The sequence below is a fragment of the Colobus angolensis genome, unplaced genomic scaffold (assembly GCF_000951035.1).
Source record: "Colobus angolensis palliatus isolate OR3802 unplaced genomic scaffold, Cang.pa_1.0 Scaffold383, whole genome shotgun sequence".
Lineage (NCBI taxonomy): Eukaryota > Metazoa > Chordata > Mammalia > Primates > Cercopithecidae > Colobus > Colobus angolensis.
This window is the reverse complement of record NW_012117188.1, coordinates 374,342-384,682: the sequence shown is the minus strand read 5'-3', so window position 1 is coordinate 384,682 and position 10,341 is coordinate 374,342.

Genomic DNA, 10,341 nt, shown 5'->3' with positions numbered 1-10,341 from the left:
TGTGGGAGAAGACGATTATTCAATAGTTAGGGAATTGTAGGTGAGGAAAAAAAGAATCTAATTATAAACAAGAAGTTGAGAGAAGGCTTTCTCAATAAGGGGTGGAGAAGGTGGTAGTTGAGGAGGGGCAGGTGCTGGAAGGTAGGGTGGAGAATTAGCCTATCTATACACAAACGGGGAAAAATAGGGAGAAATTCAAAATGAAAGTAGGGAGCTAGTAATGGATAGAGAAAAGAGCAGAAGGTTACACCTGATGCCTTCTGGATCTTCTACAAGATGTAGAACTAAATGAAGGCTTCGGAAGTTTTTACTAAACTTTTCAAAAAATAATTTTCAAAAAATAATTAACCTTTGATCAGGAATTTTCAGTCTCCTAGAAAATGTGTAATTTACCATTCTTAAACTACTTAAAAGAATTATCTTGGCCGGTCGCGGTGGCTCACACCTGTAATCCCAGCACTTTGGGAGGCCGAGGTGCGCGGATCGCGAGGTCGGAAGATCCAGACCATCCTGGCTAACCCGGTGAAACCTCGTCCCTACTAAAAATACAAAAAATTAGGTGGGCGTGGTGGCGGGCGCCTGTAGTCCCAGCTACTCAGGAGGCTGAGGTAGGAGAATGGCGTGAACCCGGGAGGTGGAGCTTGCAATGAGCTGAGATCCTGCGCACTCCAGCCTGAGCGACAGAGCGAGATTCCGTCTCAGAAAAAAAAAAAAAAAAAAAAAAAAAATTACCTGGACATGTGGGCAATAGACAAAGGCACAGCTGAAATATTTTGACTGGACCTACAGATTATCTCTGCAGAAGTGTTTTATTCTCACGTCCACTGTTTTTCTCAGGTTTTCACAAAAGATATCTTAGGGTCTATGTAATCAGGTCATCCATTTTCTAGCCATGAGATTTGGGTCTCAGAGATCTTGCTCATGATTTTGAAGTGATCTTGGATCGCCATTTGAATCAAGAGTTCCTTTTTAAAATAAACTAATTTAGAGTCAAATATTCAAAAAGTTTTTTCATTACAACCACAGCTTTATCTGTTCCCTCTCCATAAATGTGGCTATTAAAAACATTTTAGGCCAGGTATAATGGCTCATGCCTGTAATCCCAGCACTTTGGGAGGCCTAGGCAGGTCAGGGTTTCGGAACCAGCCTGGACAACATGGTGAAACCCCTTCTCTACTAAAAATACAAAATAAAATTAGCTGGGGATGGTGGCACATGACTGTAGTGACAGCTGCCCAGTAGGCTGAGGTAGGAGAATTGCTTGAACCCAGGAGGTGGCGGTTTCAGTGAACCGAGATCGTGCCACTGCACTCCTGTCTGGGTGACAGAGAGAGACTCTGTCCCAAAAAATAAATAAATAAAAATAAAAAATAAAAACATTTTAGTGGAGTGTGTTTTTATTCGAAGTCTTTTTCTTGTTTTCCTTTATGTTCTCTTTCCCTAGTTAATGCCGTGGTCCAATATAGAAACTTCACATTTGTTAATGCATTTTATTTAGTTCAAAGTGTACATAAACTGTAAAATACTGAAACAAAACAAAATCACCCTTACCCCCATAACTTCTTCCTTGCTATCTTTGCTCAATCTCTTCAGACTCTGCTACATTTCTTCTGGCTCTATCAGGCTGAGCCAGTCTTGTGTGGTTAAACTGAGACTACCAAGGAGCAAGGAGTCCTGAAGTTAAGACTCTCTCAAATTTACCAGACTCCTAATAAAGTCTTTCTCTTTAGCTATGAGTGTGATTCTAATTTTTAGGCCTCTATGATAAACACCAAGCTTTGTTACAAAAATGGTACAAAAGGAGACACAACAAACTAATATCATGAATATATTTGCAAAAATCCTAATTAGAATATACTCAATTTAAAAAATGGGTAATACCCAAAATCATAAACACTCACTCTCATACACTGTTGTTAGGAATATACTTTTATACAAACTACTGAAGGATGACCTGGCATTATGTATTAAAGCCTTTAAAAATAACTGATCTGGCCGGGCGCGGTGGCTCAAGCCTGTAATCCCAGCACTTTGGGAGGCCGAGACGGGCGGATCACGAGGTCAGGAAATCTTGCTGGCTAACACGGCGAAACCCTGTCTCTACTAAAAAAATACAAAAAACTAGCCAGGCGAGGTGGCGGGCGCCCGTAGTCCCAGCTACTCGGGAGGCTGAAGCAGGAGAATGGCGTAAACCCGGGAGGCGGAGCTTGCAGTGAGCTGAGATCTGGCCACTGCATTCCAGCCTGGGCGACAGAGCGAGATTCTGTCTCAAAAAAAATAAAAATAAAAAAATAACTGATCCAGTAATTTATCCTAAGACAACAACTGGAGAAGTGTGTAAAGCTCAATAAAACAAGGAGGTTCAGCACGATATTGTTCATAATTGTGAACATTTGGAAATAACACAGATATCTGTCATAGGAGATTGACTCAGTAAGTTTTGACATATTTATGCAGCAGGATATACTGTAGGCATTAAAAATGATGTTTTATCTCCATATCTACTGACAGATTAAGAAGATCATAATTTCTTATTAAATAAAAATAAGTATAACACTACGTAGAGTAGTGCTTTCGTTTTGCTTTTTATTTTTGTTTTTGTTGAGACAGGCTCTCACTCTGTCACCCAAGATGGAGTGCACTGGCGTGATCTTGGCTTTGCCTCCCAGGTTCAAGTGATCCCCCCACCTCAGCTCCTGAGGTGTTGGGACTACAGGTGCATACCACAATGCCCAGCTAATTTTTGTATTTTTTTGTAGAGATGGGGTTTCGACATGTTGCCCAGGCTGGTCTCGAACTCCTAAGCTCAAGAGATCCACAGGCCTTAGCCTCCCAGTGTTGGGATTACAGGTGTGAGTGACGGTGCTGGCCAAGCATCAGTTTTAATCTGGGTTTATGAATCCAAAATTTGAGAGAATATTAATTATGAATAATAAACTCATACTACGGGTGCACCTATGGGTGACTTTTAATTTTTTTAATTTTATTTTATTTTTTATAAATGCTACAATGAGCATAAGTTAAAGTAGAACTTTTCTCCCTTCCCCCATGTTTCCATATGGAGAGACCACCATGAGAGTAATTGTAGTGGTTGAATGGTGGCCTCCAAAAAGATATGTCCATGTCCTAAACCCCAGAACCTGTGGATGTGGCCTTTTATAGGAAAAGGGTCTTTGCAGATGGAACTAATTTAATTATCTTGAAATAAGATCATCCTGGATTATCTAGGTAAGTCCTAAATCCGATGGCAAATATCTTTAGAGAAGACAGACGAGAAGACACAGATATAAGATGGAGGCAAAGATTAGAGTGATGCACCAAGGAATACCAGGGATTGATGACAGCCACTGGCAGCTAGGGGAGGGGAATGAAACGATACTCCCTAGAGCCACACTCAGTCAGATGATCTATTTCTTCCTTGGGGAAAATGAGAAAGAGAATGTGATGAGGCCAACAGAGTTAGTTTCTTGTGGCTGCTGTAAGAAAAAGAAACACAAACCATGTTTCTTAAAAACAACAGAAATTTATTTGCTCACAGCTCTGGCAGTAAGAAATCTGAAATCAAAGTGGCAGCTAAGTCAAAGGAATATTTGAAGAAATAATGGCACAAATGGTTTCCTAGATATGACACCAAGGAAAAAAAAAAGCAGCAACAAAAGAAAACATGGATGTATTAAACTCACTAAAAATTAAGAACTTCAGTGCTTCAAAGGACACTATCAAGAAAGTAAAAAGACAACTTGCAGAATGGGAGAAAATATTTGCAAAACATATGTATGACAAGAGACTGGTATCCAGAATATTCAAGGAATTCTTACAATGAAATAGTAGAAATATTAATAATCCATTTAAAAAGATGCAAAGGATTTGAATAAGTAGTTCTCCACAGAAAAATATTAAAATAGCCAATTTGCACATGGAACGATGTTGAACATCATTAGGCATTAGGGAAATGCAAATTGAAACCACAATGAGGTACCACTTGACATGCAGCAATTCCATTCCTAGCTATGTACTGAAAAGATATTCAAATACATATCCACACAAAAATTTTTACACAAATGTTCATAGCAGTATTATTCATAATAGCCAAAACCTGGAAACAACCTCAGTGTCAGTGAATTGAAAAGCAAAATGTGGTATAACCATAGAATAAAATATTTTTCTGTTATACAAATGAAGTACTGATACATGCTAGAATCTAAATAGTAAATACATTATGGTATGTGAAAAAGCCATACACAAGAGACCATGTCATATGATTCCATTGATATTAGATGCCCATGATATGTAAATTCCATAGAGATAGACAGTAGATTAATGCTTGCTCAGAGTTAAGGTAGATGGGGTATATGAAGATGATAGCTAACGGACATAGGGTGTTTTGGGGGGGAGGGTTAAGATATTCTGAAATTGTGGTGATGTCAGATGCCTCATGAGGGTGTGAAAATTAAAAAATAATAAAAAAAAATTATGGTGATTGTTGCAATATATGTGAATATCCTAAAAACCATTGAAATGTATACATTAAGTGAATGAGTTATATGGTATGTGAATATCTCAATAAAACTGTTAAAAAATGTGTCCTATACTGAGCATCTGAAGCATAATCCATAGCAATTCCTATGCACAAATTCAAAGGTTGTAGCTCCAATATAACTGTATGTAATTCCTAAAATAATCCAGTTGTCAATAGTGGAATAGCCATGTCTAAATGCCAACTCATTTAAGATTCATTACTCTGAAACTAATTTGTCAAGCACAGAACAGGCATATATTTTAGATGGATATCTAGTAATTTTTTAAATTTCAATTAAAAAATTAAAAGTCACCCATATGTACACCCATAGTATGAGTTCCCATCTAATCAAATGCAGTATATCCCAGTTTTTAAAAACTGGGATATACTGCATTTGATTAGATGGGAATCTACTGGCAGCAAGGAAAAAAAATTAAACTGAAAATGTTGAGAGGGGACACATTATAGAGCCGATATGATGCCATGATAAAGAGTTTGTACTCTCAGCTGTAGACAGTGGAGAGACTGGAATGGTTTTCAGTAGGATAATGACAAGGTTAGATTTCTGAAAGATACACTGGTGGTAAGGAAGATGAACGTGTAGGTTTAAATCTAGAGAGAGGGAGACCAGTGGGGAGGCTTTTAAAGTAATCCAGGAGAGAGAGGATGATGGCCTAAACAAAGATAGTATCAGCATAGGAGGGGAAGAGGGATATGATAAAATAAATATTATTAAGAGGTAAAATCAGTAAGAATTGGTCATTAATTTAGCACAAAGTTAAAGCCCAAGATCACTGCTTTGTGCCTATTAACAAGAAAAATCCATCACCTACCTTCTAAATTCTTAATCTGTTGAGGTCAAAGTTCTCTCCATTCCATTGTACAATGTTGATTATATTAACTTTGGAGATTTAAAGATAGCATTAATGTAGTTTGACCATGCACAACATTTATAAAGTTTAGTTTGTATCTTCAATTAATTGATAAAAATAAGCAGGTCATATAATACAAAATCAGAGAACTGCATGAATTAAACACACTTTCTTGTATTCAAGCTAGAAAATTTCCTCCTTTTACTTTATTGGCCTTAATAATGTAATTGTCTCTGGCTTAAAACAATTTATGAATGGGCATGGTGGCTCATGCCTGTAATCACAGCATTTTGGCCAGATGAGGTGAGACAATTGCTTGAGCCCTAGAGCTCTAGACCAGCCTGGGCAACATAGCAAGAATTTGTCAAAACAGAAAATTAAAAAATTAGCCAGTGTGGTGGCACATGCCTGTAGTCCCAGATACTTGGGAAGCCAACGTGGTAAGATTGCTTGATCCCAGAAGTTTGAGGCTGCAGTGAGCTAAGATGGTACCACTGCATCCTAACCTACACACAGGGTGAGACCTTGTCTCAAAAACAACAACAACAAAACACAACTTATGCCCAGGTTAAATCCTTTGAAGTCTGTCAATTCTAAGCATATTTCTTAGCCAGACAGTCTTCATACAATGGAAACTTCACAATCTCCAATCTGCTTTCATGCCATCATCTCCTTACTATCCTGAACTCCCTCTCCCAAGATTCTTTCCAACAACCACCCTCCTCTCACCTTTCACTCTATTGCCTGGAACTTTTGCTCAACATTAAAAGATACCTTCATATTTTCAAAATTAGATGGAAATTTGGTCCAGCAAACACCTATTAATCCATGCTTCATCTGCTATGAGGTCAAGCTCCCTGACTATACTTCTGGATCCCTTGCTCATATCCAGTATGAGTGATAGCCAGTGAATCTAGGGTTAAATTATTTATCTTCACCCTAAATCCTGCCATAATCCTAAGAGAGTCCAATGTCCTTGCAACCAGCAAGCCATGCTGTGGATCTCGGAAATCTTAAACTCTAAAGCCCAATCTGTGACTGCATCTTGTCTCATGATCTCATACCATAAGAGATCTTTCATCTAGAAAACCTTTTGGCAACATTTTCTCCCAATCTTTTTAACTCCCTTCTGGCCTCTCTTCCCTTTTTTTGTAGCTTGAGTCACATGATTGATCACTTAAGCCAAAACCCTTAGTTCCATATCTTTTCAGCACTCTCAGTTCCCTATCCTTTTAACCCATAAAATCCAACAAATCTTCAATCAATGTTTCTTTGCCCTGCCATTCAGGTGGTGAACTCTGCAGCACAACAGGCTCATTTACACACAGACTGCTGCCACTATAAATTGAACTAGATCATTCATGCTCTCTGACAGTTCTCTTACTTATCCCTAGTCAGTTTCCTCTGGCGCATTCTCCTCGGATAGTAAACTCCTTGAGGGCAGAGTGAATACCTCATGTACAGTTGCATCTCTTGCACATACCACTGACTTGCTTATAGTGAACACTTAAATATTTGTCAAATTACTAAATATTAATGAGTTAACTCATTAACATTTATACTAAATGAGTGAGTACACCTTAAAAATCTTCAAATCTCTCCAATCTCTTGTCCCTAAATTTTTCTCTGGCTCCTTTCTATTCTCTATGTAAGTCTCAAAATCCAAATACTACAGAAGTACAGTCTACACTGTCTCCTGTCTCTGAATATTATGGATAATATTCCCATCTCAAGATCCTTAACTTATTAACATTTGCAAAGTTCCTTTCATCATGCAAAGTAACATTCAAAGGTCTCAAGTATTAGGATCTGGATATCTTAGGGACTATTGTTTAACCTATATACTCCAGAAAAATAAAGCACTACCAGCAATTTTTAATGGCTTGATTAAATCACCTTATTTTTCTTGTATAAAGACATTAGCATGGTGGTCACAGCCAGAGCCTGAATCCTCTGCATGGACACTCTGGTGTGGGTCAATGAATTCTTGATAAGCAGAGAGTGCCTTTCCAGAGATTGCAGTGAGATAGCTATAGGTCTTGTAGAGGGCATCAAAGGTGGCTTTAGTGAAGTTGCCCAGCGTGGTAGTGCAATCCTGTGGCTAAAACATAGTAGTTGAGGATGCCAGCCATTATTAGCAGCTTCATTGGTGGCAGGGGTGAGGAGTACCAGCAGAGAGCTACAGCTGCCTATCACCTTTCAAGGGACAATGTGGGGTTTGCCAATCTTGTTCCTCCAGTAGCTTCACTGCATGGGGACTTACAGAGAGCTTGGCCAGGATGACAGCCTTATTGATGGCAATGGCTACTTCCTCGGAGCACTTCACACCCAGATGACATGTTGCTTATAGTCCAAGATGGTGAAAAATTCATTGTTCCTGGTCAGCTGAACAGCATGAATCTGCTTTTGCAAGGGTATAATCTTTAAAACCTTGACTTTGAGGAATATTCCCAGGAAAAAGTAGATGATCTCAGATTACTGAATGGGTAGGGAAAACAGAAAGATTTCCTTTGCGGACTTGATCCATGTGACACAGCTTGGTGATAGGAAGCCATCTCTTGTCTTTAGTTCCTTCACAAGCTCTGAACTTGTACCAAATGCTGCCACACAAACCTCCGTGGAAGCCAAGACTTCTCTTTCCAGGACACCCAGGTGCAGGGGGGCCCTCTGGCAGCACTAGGAACATCTATCATTTGATATTTTCTCAAAGAAGCTCAATATTTAAATTGTAGCCCAATGAGCCCTAGGCTGGACTTCTAACCTATAGAACTAATAGGATAACAAATCTGTGTTGTTTTAAGCTATTAAAGGTGTAGTAGTATATCGCTGAAGCAACAGAAAACTAACATACCCATTTCCTCAGTTGACTTTTGAATTATGCAGATCTGTCTCTAATCTGTACCAAAAAATTTACATCCTACATTCTTGCCTAAGAATCTAACATCTACTGGTTTGATGCCAGCTCTTACAAGATTGAATTTTAGAAACTATTTAAGCCTAAAAGATAACCATCTTTTCCTTTATTATCAAGCAAAACAGCTCTGTCCAATACAACTTTCTGCAGTAAAGGAAATGGTCTATATTTGTGCTGCATTTCTTATAAATGGAATCATATAATAGATGGCCATTTGTGGCAGGCTTTTTTCATTTAGTATAATGTTTTCAAAGTTCATCTATGTTGTAGTACATACTGGTATTGAATTTCTTTTTGTGGCTGAATTAGATTCTATTGTTTGGATATACCATATTTTGTTCATCTAGTCATCAACTGATGGGCATTTGAGTTGCTTTCACCTTTGGTTATTATGAATAATGCTGCTAGAAACATACCCATACACATTTTTGTGAAGACACGTTTTCACTTTTATTGGATATATACATACCAGTTGAATTGCATGCCATATGGCAACTCTATGTTTAATTTTTGAGGTACTACCAGACTGTTTTTCAAAGTGGCTACATCATTCTGCATCCCCACGAGCAGTATATGAAGGTTCTAATTTCTCCACATCCTTGTTAACTTTTATTATGCCACTTTTTGATTAATGGCCATTCTCATAAGCCATTCTTGTCCATATTAAGGGGTATCTCTTTGGTCTTGATGTGAATTTCCCTGGTGAATAATTATGTTGAATATCTTTGCATATGCTCATTGGTCATTTACGTATCTTCTTTGGAAAAGTGTCTATTCAGATCTTTTGCCCACTTTAAATTAGGTTATTAATATTCTAATAATTGAGTTATAATAGTTCTTTATATATTCTAGATACAAGTGCCTTATGAGAGGTATATTTTACAAATATTTTCTGACAATTATTGTCTGGGTAATTTAACTCCAGCCTCAAGAACTCCCTTTATTTTTTCTTATATAGCAAGTCTGACAACAGGAAATATTTTCAGTTTTGTTTCTTGGGGAAGGTCTGTCTTTATTTTGCCTTCATTTTTGAAAGACAGCTTTGCTAGGTGTAGGATTTGTGGTTGACCTTGTTTTTTGAGTACTTTGAATATGTTATACCACTATCTTATGTTTTTCACTATTTCTGCTGACAAGTAAGCTCTTAATATCACTAAGCTTCCTTGGTTAAGTGACAAGTCATTTTTCTCTTAATATTTTTTTTTTTTTTTGAGACGGAGTCTCGCTCTGTCGCCCAGGCTGGAGTGCAGTGCCCAGATCTCAGCTCACTGCAAGCTCCGCCTCCCGGGTTCACGCCATTCTCCTGCCTCAGTGTCCCGAGTAGCTGGGACTACAGGCGCCCGCCATCTCGCCCGGCTAATTGTATTTTTAGTAGAGACGGGGTTTCACCGTGTTAGCCAGGATGGTCTCGATTTCCTGACCTCGTGATCCGCCCGTCTCGGCCTCCCAAAGTGCTGGGATTACAGGCTTGAGCCACCGCGCCCGGCCTTTCTCTTGATATTTTGAAAATTGTCTCTTGATCTTTGATTTTCACTATTTTTATCACAATATGTCTTTTTGTGGATTTCTTTGCATTATTTCTGCTTAGAGTTATTGAGCTTCCTGGTTGTCCAGATTGCTTTTCAATAAAAAAAATTGTTCAGTATTCAGCCTTTTCTTTTTTTTTCTTTACTTTTCCTTCTCTCTCTCTCTTTCCTTTCCCTTCCCTTCCCTTCCCTTCCCTCCCCTCCCCTCCCCTCCCCTTCCTCCCTCCCCTCCTTTCCCTTCCCCTTCCTTTCCTTTCCTTTTTTTCGAATCATTTTCACTCTGTCCTCCAGGCTGGAGTACAATGGGTGCGATCTTGGCTCACTGCAATCTCAGCCTCCTGGTTCAAGCAACTCTTGTGCCTCAGCCTCCCAAGTATCTGGAATTACAGATGCATGCCACCATGTACAGTTAGTTTTTGTATTTTTAGTAAAGATTGGGTTTCACCAGGTTGACCAGGCTGGTCTTGAACTCCTGGCCTCAAGTGATCTGCCCACCTCACCCTCCCAACG